This window comes from Mustela nigripes, chromosome 2, assembly GCF_022355385.1.
Source record: "Mustela nigripes isolate SB6536 chromosome 2, MUSNIG.SB6536, whole genome shotgun sequence".
NCBI classification, from domain to species: Eukaryota; Metazoa; Chordata; class Mammalia; order Carnivora; family Mustelidae; genus Mustela; species Mustela nigripes.
The window spans coordinates 124,291,444-124,306,621 of NC_081558.1; the positions used below are offsets into that span (position 1 = coordinate 124,291,444).

The 15,178-nt window shown below is 39.7% G+C and overlaps 1 long non-coding RNA gene across 1 annotated transcript in view; it reads right to left on the reverse strand.

Annotated features, from left to right (window-relative positions):
• Positions 1–320: 320 nt before the first annotated feature.
• LOC132010086 (uncharacterized) overlaps positions 321–15,178 on the reverse strand; it is a 44,928-nt gene continuing 30,070 nt past the window's right edge. The window contains exons 2-3 of the long non-coding RNA XR_009402149.1: positions 5,392–5,518; positions 321–417 (exon numbers count right to left, since the gene is read on the reverse strand). This is a non-coding gene — a long non-coding RNA (uncharacterized LOC132010086). The remainder of the gene's footprint in view (positions 418–5,391; positions 5,519–15,178) is intronic.

Sequence of the window (15,178 nt, forward strand, 5' to 3'; positions counted from 1 at the left end):
CTTGTTTGGGCCAGTGAAATATGAGTAAAGTGATGGGATACTTCTGGAAAGAAGCTTAAGAGTCAGTGTACAGGGACGCCTGGGTGGCTCAGTTGGTTGAGCAGCTGCCTTCAGCTTGGTCATGATCCCAGCGTCCTGGGATCGAGTCCCATATCGGGCTCCTTGCTCCGCAGGGAGCCTGCTTCTCCGTCTGACTCTGCCTTCCACTCTGTCTGCCTGTGCTTGCTCTCGCTCACTCTCTCTGACAAATAAATAAAATCTTTAAAAAAAAAAAAAAAAAGAGTCAGTGTACAATTTTCCACATTCATTATACCTTACCTGGATGATCATGAAAGCATGAGTTGAGATACAGCCTCTTTCTTGCCAGTCTAGGTCGTTGTGTGACCTTGTTGACCAGAGGTCTCTGGGCAATTCACTCTAGGAGGTAGAATGAGTGAGAAATAAACCTTGAAGCACTGAAATTCAGGGATAATTGTTACTACAAAATAATTGGGGTTATCTTGACTAATATAGTTCTATGTAATAATTATATGAAAATAAGGTGAAAAGTGGATCAATGTCTTTTCATTTCACGAAAATGCAAAAGGTGGTGCTAGCACTGTGTGATCTCAAACAAATAAAAAGATGTTTCCCTAGCCAATGATTTTCCAATTTGAAAATAATTTCCTAATGCATTTCTATAAATAGAGGGAAGAAAGGAAGTTGTTTGACTCATAGGAATAAAGTAAACCATGGGCTTTTATGAAAGTGGCACCAACAATTCAGTAAGAAAGGAAAAAGTCAATTCTGAGACTCAGAATCGATCCATATCCCATCTGCTTTGTGTCCTTCGACTATTATTACCCAGACAACATTGTGTGCATTGTGATTTAGCAAGAGCACCCCTGTGCTGGTCTGATGGAGAGAGGTGTTTAGAGGTGTTGCACAGAACATGTTATGAAATCAAGCCACCACCAGTGGATGGAGCATTTTATGTTTGGATCCCAACCAGGAAGTTATTTTTCTTGTCAAAGGAAAGGGAATACATTATCCTTCCCAGGGTCACACAAGCAGAAGCACACACAGGATGCCAAAGGTCAGCTAGGGCGGCCATGGCAGGGGAAACAGAGGCTCACATGTACAACAAGGAGATAAGATTTTACAAATCATTTTGGAAGACAGACCAGATGTGCTCTGCCATAGGAATGAAAGACCCAAGGAAATGGCCTTTCAGCATGAGTAGGCCTGAGATCTGGGGCCAGGAACTTAATAAAATACAAGAAGAAAAGAAATACTCACCAAACACCACTGGTTAAGTATTTTTACCCTACCAAGGATAACAGAGCACTCCTACATAGCTTTTGTTATTATACATAAAAGATGTGTGTACATCCAGATAGATAGATAGATAGAGTCATAGCCTAAGTACAATCATTCTCAAAAATCATTTGTCAGGACGCCTGGGTGGCTCAGTGGGTTAAAGCCTCTGCCTTTGGCTCAGGTCATGATCCCAGGGTCCTGGGATCGAGCCCCGCATCGGGCTTTCTGCTCAGCAGAGAGCCTGCTTCCTCCTCTCTCTCTCTCTGCCTGCTTCTCTGACTACTTGTGATCTCTGTCTGTCAAATAAATAAATAAAATCTTAAAAAAAAATTATTTGTCATCTTTAAAAAGTCCCAAGTTTCAGAACCCTTCTGGGCAGTCCTATATAGAGATATAGATATCTGGGCTGGCAGATTCTTTTTGTGATCATTATAGTTAAGATTCTGGGGCCCAGACTGGGACAAGCAACACTTATGTGCCCCCTCTATATTTCCAAGTCACTGCTAAACAATGACTTGCTTTGTGTGTTTTTGTGGAGGAGAAGAGCTGTGGGTAAAGCATGGGTGATTTGTTCCTTTAGTACTGAGATATGTGTAGTGACCTTGGATGAGACTGAGGTAGGAAAAAATACCAAATGGCAAAGAAATAGTGGGAGAATTACAGTTAGAAATAAGGACTTGTAATGGGCTTATGTTAAAAAATCACAAAACTGAAACACAACTTTTATGCTTGAAAAAAAAACATTGGAAGAGCATGGATGTTCAGATTTTTAATTTTGGTTTCAAAGCCATTTTTAATGAGAAGATATGAGAATTTTTACTTTTTCAAAATCATAATATTAGACCACATCTTTGCTGAGTTTTAAATAATCACAGTACGTCTCTTAGGTAGCATAATCGAGAGCAAAGTTAAAAAGACTACAGTTCTACTTCTGTTGGAGAACATAGAGAAGAGACAAAAAAAGGCAGGTTAATTTCTTTCCCAGTACCTTTATAAGTAAAATAGGAAATATAGGTCCTGGGGATTGATTTTGAAGGTTGCTAAATCTTAATAATAACAGCTAATATTTACTGAACATCTGCCACATGGCAGACAATTTTATCTGCCCCCAAATCCACTCTCACATCATGTGTCCCAGTGTCAACACCCTAGGTATTCCCTTGCCACATTGATTTTGGGCTGGGCCAGCTGATTTACTCTGCCCAATGGGATATTAGCAGACACAGTGTAAATCAAGGCTGAATAAGTGCTTTGACGTTAGATTTCTCCTCTTGAGATTTAGTTGCCATGTAAAAAGCTCAGGCTAAATTACAAAATAATGAGAGGTCACATGGAAAGAAGTTCTAAGGGGATGAGAGGCCATCTTAGATTATTTCAGCCTTAGTGAAACTCCTGTTAAATGCAGGTGCATAAGATTTTCAGGCAAAACGAGAAGACCCACAGAACTAGCAGAAAAAGTAGAAGACCCAGAAGACGGGCTGAGTCCCACCCACAGAGTCATAAAAATGTTATCTTAAGCGTTATATTAAACATAGTAAATGTTATCTTAAGCCGCTCTATTTTGGAGTGATTTCTTACAAAGCAATAAGCAATTAAAATATGGGTAATATAAGTACAATTGACAAATATGAAAATTGGGGCTCAGAGAAGTTAAATGTATTGTTAAAGTCTTATAATATGTTTATAACTCAAAATGTACCACATAAAGACCCATGTTGTTTTCACTATACTCTACCCTAAATTTTAAGTTGTGTATCCAAACTGCTTACTCAGCATTTCTCCTCTGTTTTGTTAGAGGCAGCTTAAACATAAGAGCTCCCAAAGAAAGGACGCCGGGGCGGCTCCGTCGGTTGAGAGTCTGCCTTAAACTCAGGTTGTGATCCTGGAGTCCCAGGATTGAGCCCTGCATTGCGGTCCCTGCTCAGTGGGGAGTCTGCTATTTCTCCATGTCCTACTCCCTCTGCTCATGTTCTCTCTCTCTCTCTCTCACTCTTTCTCTCAAATAAATAAATAAAATCTTAAAAAAAAAAAAAAAGAAAATGAACAAAACAAGAAGTCCCAAAATAGAGTCTCGAGTTTCCCCACCCCCAAATTCATTCTCCTCTGGGTTCTCTACCTCAGTAAGTGACACCAGCCCCCAGCTAGTTGCTTAGGCCAAAAATCTTTCACTCACACCCCTCAACCAATCCATTAGTAAGTCCTGTCAACTCGAGCTTCAAAGTAGCCTCTGAATTTAACCCCACTGATCGCCATTGCGGGCCACCATCATGTCTCAATTGAACTACCAGCATAGCCTTGGGGCAGAGGGGAGGAGGGGAGAAAGTAGCACCAGAGAGAGCAAGAGAGTAAAAGAAAAGGGGGAAATAAGAGCGACACCTGATTCAACAGCTCTTGTTGTCACCTCCTCCATCCTCCACCCTATCCCCATCCCTGGCCCTGTTGGTTATTGTCAGGGCAACGAGGCTAAAGTTAGCAAGAACAGGGGTCTGCCATCTCTCTTTCTCCTTTGCCAAGAGGTTTTAGCTCATTTTTAGAAAAAAACACAGGAACTAGATGTGTGCACATCAATTGCAATTGATTTGGGAATAAAGTTTTACATCTGACTTTGGGGAGATGACAACAGGAAGGGACTGAGGTCGTGAGCAGGCATGATCCCTTCATCCACACACTAAATGTTACTTTGGATTTTGATGGTTTAGTCCTCAAGAGAGGAGATCTGGACAGGGGAAGGTTAATTGGCTAAGCAAGGCCAGGACTTCCAATAGAGACTGTTCTCTTAAAAGAAATAAAAAAGCACCAGGATGTGTTAGACCAATAAATAATTCATTGGACTGCCGATTCACAGACTAAGAGAAAAATATTATGGAATGCCTACACGTCAATCAGTCTGCAGTTAGTTAAGTAAACACAGTATGCAGATGTCACTTGTAAAACCTGGATTTATACATTAATCATGTTTCACCCAGGCAAAAACATCATATCTGGCAACTTGACTTGGAAGTCTATTAAAATCTCATAGCCTTGAAAAGGTTACCTGACATCTTGTAGGCCAGATCTGGGGCTGAATGGACATGTCCCCTGCCACTGAGTGTACAATCGCCAAACACTCAAATGACACTCTAGTTACATTTGCTGCCCTTACAGGGAAACACTGAGGGCTCTGATCCCTCTGGGCCTGCTGGAACTCTCCTGGCTTAGGGGGCACAGCTGCAGCAGCAAATGCAAAAGCAGAATGTGTGTCTGCAGATGCCCCGAGTACAGCTCCATCAGCAACTCCCATCTTTACTTAAACAAGTTTCTCATTGTTTGATCTGCTTTTAAAAGGAAAAAAAAAAAAATGATGATGCGGTAATAATATAACAGTTCAGTCTCACTGTGTCCCAGGAACTGGGTTAAGTGCTTCATGTACCATTTTTCTCTTCTATTTAGTGCTTATAGCAACCCTGGGAGGCGGGTACTATTATTATTCTGTTTTTTTTCTGATTAAATATGTAGAATATGAAAAACAAAATAAAGGAGTAATCAGTTACCTTATGGGTAATGCAGCAACAAATTGACACCATGTAGCCTCTGAGGAAGTGCACTCAGAAGGAAATAAAACCACCTGTATGGTGTTCTTACTGAAAGTGTAGAGCAAGTATTCAATTAAGATTAGACAAACCTAAATTAAGGGATCTTCTGAAATATACCTGGGCAGTAACTCTTCAGATGTGTCAAGGGCAAGAAAGACAAAGACAGACTGAGAATCTGTTCCCTATTAAGGGAGACTAACGAAACAAGACAACCACATGTAACATGTGAACTTGGACTGGATTCTGGTCCAGAAAAAGAACATCAGTGGGACAGTTGGTGAACCTGAGGACTGTGGATCAGATAACAGTATTTTGTTAATGTTAACTTTCTGATTGTGATCTTTTCACTGTGAAAAATGCGTAAAAAATGGTAACATTTGGGGAAACTATGTGATAGGTATTCGGGAATTCTTTCTACTGTTTTTCTTTTTTTGCAAGTCAAAAATTACTTCAGAATTAAAAGTTGAAAAATGGAAAAAAGAAAAAGAAAGGAAAAGGGGAGAAAAAAAAAACCCCTCACATTGTGAAGCGTCCCAGCGGAGAATCTAGGAAGACAGGAGGTGATACCAAATCCAGAATGGAAAATGGAATGCTTCTTTTCCCACAGCTCTTGGTGCCATTTTTGGTTTGTCCATAGAGTGGTTCATCTGAAAGATAAGCGTAAACATTCTTGAGAATGACAGGCTGTTAGATTTGGAAAAGAATTTAGAGATAGTCTTAGGGTTCTCATTTTGCAGAAAAGACAACTGAAACTCAGAAAGGCACAGGGATCATGGGTCCAAGGTCACGCAACAGGAGAGCCAAGATTAGCACCTAGCTCTTCTGGGTCATGGGATACTATTTCTGTGCCACCAATCACTTCTGAAAGAGGATACCTCTGTGCCACATGGAACCCAAGCTCAGAATCCATGGTGTAGGGCACTTACCCGTTAGCTGTGTGATTCTTTCTGCCTGCTTGCTGAAGATTTGCTTCTGTAGCCAGATAGTCATTCACTTATTCACTCATTTAGCAAATATTAATTGAGTGCTTTCCAAGTGCCCAGCACTGCTTGAAGCACTTTAGATACTGAACCATCAAAAATAAAGACCTTGCGTTCTATTGGACAGCTGAGATACCACTCCATTCTCTACCATGAATGACCTTGCATGACCTTGGGCACCTCCCTTTACCTCTTAAGCCTCAGTTTGCTCTTCTGTTATGCAGAGAAGGTAGAATTATTCAAAGGCTGTTCTGACTATTAAATAAAAATATTGCATCTAAGCTCTTAGAAGAATGTCTGACATGTAGGTACTCAATAAATTTTAAGTATTACTGTTATTTCTTTCCTCTCCAACCTGAACCTGAGTCAGTTACACTAGCTGCTGGGGATGTCTGGGAGCACTCAGCAAAGCTATAGACTATTTCTGAATGCATTGAAAGCTCGCATTTAGGAAGGTAAGATTTTCCAACAGAGTAATTTTCTATTTCCCACTCCATTTCTTTGCTATTTTCAAAGGTAGATAAACAATAAAAAGAAAGGGCAAGAAAGGCCAGCTGAGAAAATTGGTGTTGAGCAAGGAATTCAAGTGGGAGTTCTAATATGCAGAATATCAGATAGATTTTTATCTAGATTTAAATGAGACTGGAGGCTGGTTGCATCTACCTCTTCATGGGCATAATTTCGATGCCACTTTAGCCAACCCTTGAATATTTCCACAAATGGAAAGAATAATAGATTACTGTGCATAAAACAAGATAAGGAGAGCCCACTAGTGCTGCTTAGAACAAACTTCTGGTGCCTTCGATTGCTATATCCTGAGAATGTGAGCACCATGCTCTGCCCCATTTCTTGTCGCCTGTCTCCCTAGGGTCAGTTTCATCTAGGTGCCTACTTTCTTTCTCTTCCCCAACCTTCTCCCATAGCATCCAGCAGAGGGACTCCAATTCAGGATGGGTTCAACAAATCTTTGTTAAGTAATAAATCTATTGGGGGCAGTGAAATCTAGTAAAACAGTCAGAAAATAAAGTTCAGGGGTAGTGAAAGGTCCTTCACTCCATTCACAATTCTGTCTGTCTGCACACAGATGGTTGGGACTTCAGTGAAGAGAAAACACTCCAGTCTCATGCTTCCTAGCCAACAATTTTCTGAGAGGTGTGTCATTTAGGGGTTTGTGCTACTATTCTCCAGTCACAACTCTTTACAGAAAGGACATCAGGTAAATCCAACCAGGAGATCTATTTGGTTACATATCTGTTTGTATCTTTGCCTTCCTTGATCATCAGGAATGAATCCATATTTTTAAAAAGTGCTCCAAGTGACTTTATAGGGCCTCTACTGTTGAGAATCAATGCTGTAGATATATTACATGGTCAGGGAATCAGTTGAGCAGATCAATTGTCAAGTTCCAATTTCAAATTTCTGGAGGAAAGAATCTGTGGCTTAGCTTGGGTCAGGTAGCTACCTCAATTCCAGTCAAGTTGGCCAAACAGGCAGGATCCCATGATGCAAACAGATTTGCAGGGAACCCCATTCCCATGAATCTTAAAGAAAAAGGAGGGTGTCACTGTAGGTTAGGAAAAGCATGGTATGGCAAATAATACAGTTGTTCCTACATGTTCCAGAATAATTTAAGGCAGCTTCCAAAGACACAAGCAGTGCAGTAATTTTTATTTGTTTATTTATTTATTTATTATTTTATTTTTTTTAAAAAGATCTTATCTACTTATTTGAGAGAGAGTGTATGTGTACATGAGAGAGAGCATAAGCCAAGAGGGAAGGCAGAGGGAGAAGCAGATTCCCCACCAAGAAGGGAGCCCCATGTGAGACACAATCCCAGGACCCTGGGATCGTGACCTGAGCCAAAGGCAGATGCTTAACCGACTGAGCCATCCAGGTATCCCACTGTGCAATTTTTTTTTTAAACAAAAAATATTTAAACAGAGAGACCTAGTGGACAGGAAAAGAAGTAGTTGGAGGAATCCAACAAAAAAGAAGTAGGATTGGTGCTTCAAATTATGCCACAAGGCCCAGCACACTCTACTAAAAGTGGATCCCAAATTTGGCTGTTGAGTTTCCTTGCAGCTAACAGAGAAAGAAAATCAACTACTCGATTCCCAACATTCATAAGCTAAAACATACCAATCATCGGTAGAAAGGCAGCTTTTCTGGAACAGAACACTTAGAAGAATTTCTCTTGTGTGGTTAAATGAGCCATATTCTCAATGATCATGTAGGACATAGAGCAGCTTCTCTGACATCACTCAAAGCAGACCTGCAGCCTAAGGCCAAGAGTAGAAGGCAGGGCGAGTATAAAGAGCAGAGGGCAGCATGTGGTCAGTGTAGAGTAGGGATGGGTCCCAACTGGTGAAATAGAGAGCAGCTTTAGTCAAGATATTTATTGTTTTCTATTTTGTAGAGAAATCTTCTACTTGAAACTTCCTCCAAGCCTGCTTCTTCTCCCCTTCAACCTCAACCCCCATCCTGACCACAGACTCTCTGGTATCAAAGTTGGGTTGTTTACTTAACAAGAGCCTACCAGTTAACTACACAGAAACCACATTAGGGTTGGTCCCCTTAAAAGAGCTCTGAGGAAATTGAGGTTCTTTCTGTCCTAACATTAGCTGGTTCACAGAGGACAGAGAAGCATTTATGAGAGGCGCATGAAATGAAAAGGAAATGAGAGAAGGAAATAAAGTTTGACAGTGAGGGCTCTGCCATTTGGGGTTCGCTTTTCAGAAAACCCATCCTACCTTTATACTCTGTACTAAATTTGTTTCTGAAACAGACTTCATTTCAAGTTCCATCTTTTCTAATGTAAGTAGGAGATTTTCTATCTCAATGAGTCGATTTGGGTCAACAAATTAAAAAAAAACCAAACAAATAAAAAAACCAACTGTGGCAAAGATTGTCTCTTGTGTGGGCAAACTATGAAGATGTGAGAGGGTCAGCCAGGAGCCATTTGGAGATCATTTAGACAACTATCCATGCCTGGGGTGCATCCAGAAATAGACTTCTAATCCAGTGCTCTTCTTACTTCTTTGGCAATCTACTGGATCCACTGAGAAGGGCTGGACCATCTCAGGGTGCAGAAAAGGAAGCAGTGGCCTTGGAAGAGGACATAGGTCTTTGAATCAGACAGGACTAGGCTCGAATCCTGTTCTCTATAGTAGCTTAACTTCTCTCAGCCTGTTTTACCATCTCTGAAATGGGAATAATAATGGCTTCCTGTTGAAGTTAGAAATAATGTAAGGATTAGGAGAAATGCGAAGGATTAGAAATTATACAGCTCATAAATTAGTCTGGCAAGTAAAGAGGAGGTGCTCCATAAATAAAAGTAGTCCATCCATCCATCCTTCCATCCATACACCCATCCTTCTACTTACTATCTTTATTCCTTTTTTCCTGGTCTTTATTATGTCTGAGTATCAGCTATACAGCCAAGGTAGGAAAAAGACATGGAGTAGCCATGAAAGATTATCTTCCTTCAGAAAGTATCAGTTTTAGAGGAATATTTTGTGCCTCAAAATAAGTGAACAAAAGGGTTCACGGCTCAATATTTTCCAATCGTTCAGATGTTAAGAGCAGTCGGAAGCAGTAAGCTGATATTCCCTCTAAAGGGAAGATTTCACACCTTCCTTCACTCCAAATATTTGTTTTGTAGCCCATGCATTGGCTCTTAGGTGTCCACTTGTCCATCAGCTCTAGCCATCCTGTAGTACAACCCTGGTCAAACACTCTGCTTCTATAGATAGAGTCCTCTCTCTCTCAACCCTTGAGAAGAAAGAGTTCTAATGCTACTTGTCTCTAGACTTCTGAAATGGACCTGCCTGACTTTCCTAGGATGCTCTTAATTCTTTGTTTATGTGCTGATTACAAGAAATACATTTTTATTTTATTTTACTTACTTATTTTTTAGGTAGGTTCCACATCCAGTGTGGGGCTTGAACTCACAACCCTGAGATTAAGAGTTGCATGATCTACTGACTGAGCCAGCCAGGCTTAATTCTTTGTTTATAACATTAATTTCTTATTCAAATCAGTTATACTTATTTATTATAAAATCCAAAAAATTTTTTAAACAAATAAGAGAGGAAAAGAGCAAGTCCTGCTAATTACTCCCTTAGAGATTTGGCCTGCTAATCTGTCCCCATGCTTTTTATACCTAGCACACATACCTTCTCTATTTCCTCCAAAATAGAACCATGTGATACATATTATGGAATGTGCTTTCTTAACACAAAAATTTATCGCCAATATTTCCCCCATGCCACTAAATATTTCATGTTATTTTTATTTGCATCTCTTTTATTTCCTCATCGCCTCAGTGAGAGCATCAAAGCAGGAAGTTAGGAAACTAGGGGCCCACTTGGCTGGGTGACTCTGGATAAATTATTCCGTCTTCACCTGGATGATGTACAGTTCTGTGTCAGCATCAAGGTGTTTTGTGATTCCAAGCAAAGTAGTATATTTTCTTGAAAAATAAAAGGATTCTGGATTTTTAAAAGACAAACCTCTTTAGCCCAGGTCATAGTCAGCTTGTATACATGTATTTTTGTAAGGTGAAAACTTGATTACCCTAAGTGTCTTCCATGCAAACCAGATGTTATTCAGGAAGAGAAGAAGCAATGCTTAAAATACATAAATGATGTGTGTATCATTAGCTGTGTACCTCTTCCCACTGCTGGCTTCACTCACAGGCCTAAGTCTTTCCAGTTCTGCTTCTGTGGCTTTCTGAACTTGAACACTGATCTCTACCCAACCTTGAGACCTTCATGTTTTTATGGAGCTGGGTTATCAGTTGTAGAGGGAGCTGATCAAGGTCTCTCTGTTTACTTTACTTAGCCCTCTGACTTCCCTCACAGAAGTCCTGTGTGTGTTATTTGTGGAAAATGTTTCAAGGAGCTGCTGAAACTTTGTTTTCTTAATTTAAAAAAAAAAAAAAAAAAAAAAAAAAAACTCATGATAGATCCTGAAACCGACTCAATGTTCTTTTTACTGGACAGAGTGTTCACCATTAAACTTACATTAAGTAATTTCACTTTATCCATCAAATCACAAAGGCCTACTGCTTTAAATCTTAATACTTCAAAGATTTTTTTCACCAAAAATACTTTCTACTTTTTATGAACAGATTCCGGTGGTTAAACAGAAACAAAAAACAAGCTACAACAAGAAAATAAGCAAATGACATGCTGAAGTGGTATTGACAAAAGAAAACTAGGAAATAAAGGCATGTAAAACACACGCACATGCATATGCACACACATATATACACATATACTACATACACAATCACCCTGTCTACTGAAAACAATTGGCACAGGCCACACCCATTTCACGTAAATATTTTGGTGGAGTTCAATGCTGAAGAATTGGAATCCAAAGACTTGCTAGGTGTGTCATCCAGAGTAAGTCACTGAAACTCTCATTTGTAAAATGGGACAATAGTACTACCCATGAGAACTAAATAAAAAGTAAAAGTAAAAGCAAATCTAAAGTGTAAAATGATATGTAAATGTGAGGATTTTAAAAAGGCAAGGTTCTTGTAACTCATAATAGGAATGCCCGAAGATGCCAATTCCCCAAACTATCCTGCTTTCCCTTAACAGAGGTTCCAGAATGAAGCTTCTGACTTCTCCTTTTGGGTTTGAGTTGCTGACCAAGCCAGTCTCGGGGCCTAGCTTCCCTCTGCGAAAACAACCCTGAGCCTGTTCTTGAACCTCAAGTATGATCTAGTGGGTGAAACTGAGTTCATGAGTCTGTCTGACCTTGGGTTTACCAGTTGCCTTTGCTCAGCTGGGTTAGATGTTTAACTACTTGGTGAGTCATTCTCTAACATTCCGAACTGGGCCAGTCAGCCTTGTCATCTACCTCATTCAATGGGTTATGGGCAACAGGCAGATAGGTTGACCACTGGGAGAGGAGGGCTTTTTTGGGCCTGGGAATTGCTTTCTATGAACTGCAGTGGCAGGGAGGGCAGGGCGGTACAGTGGGGAGCGTGCAGGAGTCAGGCCCAGGGCGCTTGGGCTGGCACCATCTCTGCCAACTGTTCCTCAGTTTTGTTATCTGGAAAATGACATTATTTCTGGCTCTACTTCTTTTTTTTTTTTTTTTTTTAAGATTTTATTTATTTATTTTTCAGAGGGAGAGCGAGCACAGGCAGACAGAGTGGAAGGCAGAGTCAGAGGGAGAAGCAGGCTCCCCGCGGAGCAAGGAGCCCAATGTGGGACTCGATCCCAGGACGCTGGGATCATGACCTGAGCCGAAGGCAGCTGCTTAACCAACTGAGCCACCCAGGCGTCCCCATTATTTCTGGCTCTAAATGAACTGATTTTATTTTATTTTTTTTCAGCTGTACTAAAGTATAACTGACATATACATGCGTTGATTTTAATAAGTATCTCTGATACCTCTACAGTAACCTAAATTTATATACATAATGTCACTTGGTTTTATTCTCAAAAGAATGTTGAGAGATAGTTAGACAATCTGGTAGTTATGTCTCCCCTCTTACAGATGAAGACATATAGGCTGTGATAGTTAATTTTACATATCAACCTGCCTGGGCTCAGGCTCTCTAGGAGCTTCTGATATATGCTCAAGTTAGAGACCCTCTCTAAGGCGTCCACTCCCTGCCTCTTAACTCTGGGCCTTTGCACGATGTCCTACCTGCCTGGGATGCCTTTGGTTCTGCCTCCCCACACTCCTTATCCTCGCTTACTTTATTCTTGTCTCAGCATCCCTTGAGGTGATTTACTCCTCACTATTCTAGGTCTGAGAAGACTCCTCTGGGTTGGTTACCCAACTGTGTGCTCCCAGAGAAACCTACCCATTCCTCTAAGGATGATCATTTTATATTGCTCAGTATTAAATTTTCTGTCTCCCTTAATAGGCTGTTTGTACCCTGAGACCAAGGAGTCATACTGCATTTATTTCTCTATCTCCAGGGCCTAGAATACTGTCTGGAACTTAGTAGGTATTTGATAAAGGTTTGTTGAATGGACAAATAAATCACTGAATGAATGTAATTAGTCATTGTGTGACACAACTGACTTCACTCTGTTAGCTGAGTCCAAGCCAGCCTGGATGATGTTTGGAAAGTGCCCAGCAGGATGGTTGGGTCAAAGAAAGGGATCTACAAATATCTCCTCTTCTTCCTTTTGCTTCCTTTCCTCTCTTTGAAAACATTTTATACAAAAATTCCAGTACTGGATAAAGACAATGTTCTTTCTTGATTGATTGACTGAAGGAAGATGAGGAATGGTTTCCAACCATCCACCTAAAAATCATGGTTTCTGAGAGCATCCCTTGTCATATTCAAAACAATGGTCTGTATTTGACGACCATCAAAAACAATTTATGGTTGACTACTTGGAAAAGATTTGATTTTCTTCTCATACTTTAGTTTTTGTTTTAAGTTTCCTTTAATAAAAATTCTAAAATATTTTGGACATTTGAAAGGCTAGCACTAGCACCATGGTCATCTGTTTATCTACTATCCAGAATAGAGTTTCTCAACCCCAGCATAAGACATTTGGGTATAGGTAATTTTTGTTGTTGGAGGCTGTCCTGTGCATTGTAGAATGGTCAGTGGCATTCCTGGCTGCTACTTACCAGATGCCAGTAGTACCCCCACTCTTACCTTGTGTCAGCCAGAAATGTCTCCAAACATTGAAAAATATCTCCTAGGAAGTAATTGTTTCCTCTCCCCCACTAAGAACCAATCTGATTTAAAAAAACCAAAAAACCAAAAAACTATGATTTTGTTATATCTGCTCTATTATATAATTTTTTTCCAAAACCATTTGAGAATAAATTGCAGATATACTGGGGGTTCACACCCATATATTTTTAAAATTTTAATTGTATTTTTTTATTTATTTTTATATAAACTCAGCTTCCAACATGGGGCTCAAACTCATAACCACAAGATCAAGAGTCCCATGCTCTACTGACTGAGCCAGCCACACACCCCTCACTCCCATATATTTCAGAAAGCGCCTACTAACACTAAGGATATTGACCTACATAACCAATTTCTTTATACATGTAAGAATATTTCTAAATCTCTAATATTATCTAATACCCAGACCATATACTTTATTTATGCAGAGTAATATTGGCCTTGAGTATGGGAAAAGAAGATATATTTTAATGGCTAATTCTGGTCTTATATCTGAAATACAAATGAACGATTATACAGTAGTCTTTGCAATTACGTCGAGGCAAGGAATTTTATTTCAAATGGCTTCTCTTAGTTTCAGTGTTCTGGCTAAGTTTTCATGATCAACCTACAGCATAGACGCATCAAGACACTTGGCAATTTTAAAAAATAACAAAACCGAAAGTAAATGTCCTGTTTTAAAATGAATCACTGAGAACTTTGGTACTTCCAATTCTTAGATAATTTCATTTTCTCTTTCCCCCACATCCTTCTTGGCCTCACTTTTTTCTATATAGCTTTGAAAATGGGCATATCATTCTATGGTCAATTTTTTTTTCCTTTTTTAAAAATTAAATTAAGTTTAATTTTAATTCCAGTACAGTTAATATACAGTGTAATATTAGTTTCAGGTGTATAAAATAGTGATTCAACACGGTACTCATCACAAAAGGTGGCCTCCTTAATCCCGTCACAGTCACATATTTCACCCCTCCCCCACCCACCTCCCCTCTGGTAGCCATCCGTTTGTTCTTTATAGTTAAATCTGTTTCTTTTCTTTTCTTTTTAAAGATTTTATTTACTTATTTACAGAGAGAGAGACAGAGACAGTGAGAGAGGGAATACAAGCAGGTGAAGCAGAAGAGGGAGAAGCAGGCTTCCCATCGAGCAGAGAGCCCAATGTGGGACTCCATCCCATGATGCTGGGATCATGACCTGAGCCGAAAGCAAACGCCTAATGACTGAGCCTCCCAGGCACCCCAAGAATCTGTGTCTTGGCTTGTTTCTGTCTCTCCCTCTTTTTTCCATTGGTCATTTTTGTTTGTTTCTTAAATTCCACATATGAGTGAAATCAGGTGATATTTGTCTTTCTCTGACCTATTTGGCTTAGCATTATGTTCTCTAGCTCCATCTATGTTGTTTCAAATGGCTAGATTTCATTCTTTTTTATGACTGAGTAATATCATACATATATGTATACACACACACACACACACACATATATATCTATCTCACATCTTCTTTATCCACTCATCAATCAATGGACACTTGGGCTGCTTCCATATCTTGGCTATTGTACATAATAATGCTATAAGTATTGGGGTGTGCATATCCCTTTGAATTGGTTTTTTGTATTCTTCTTAAAATTTTTTATTTAGATTCAA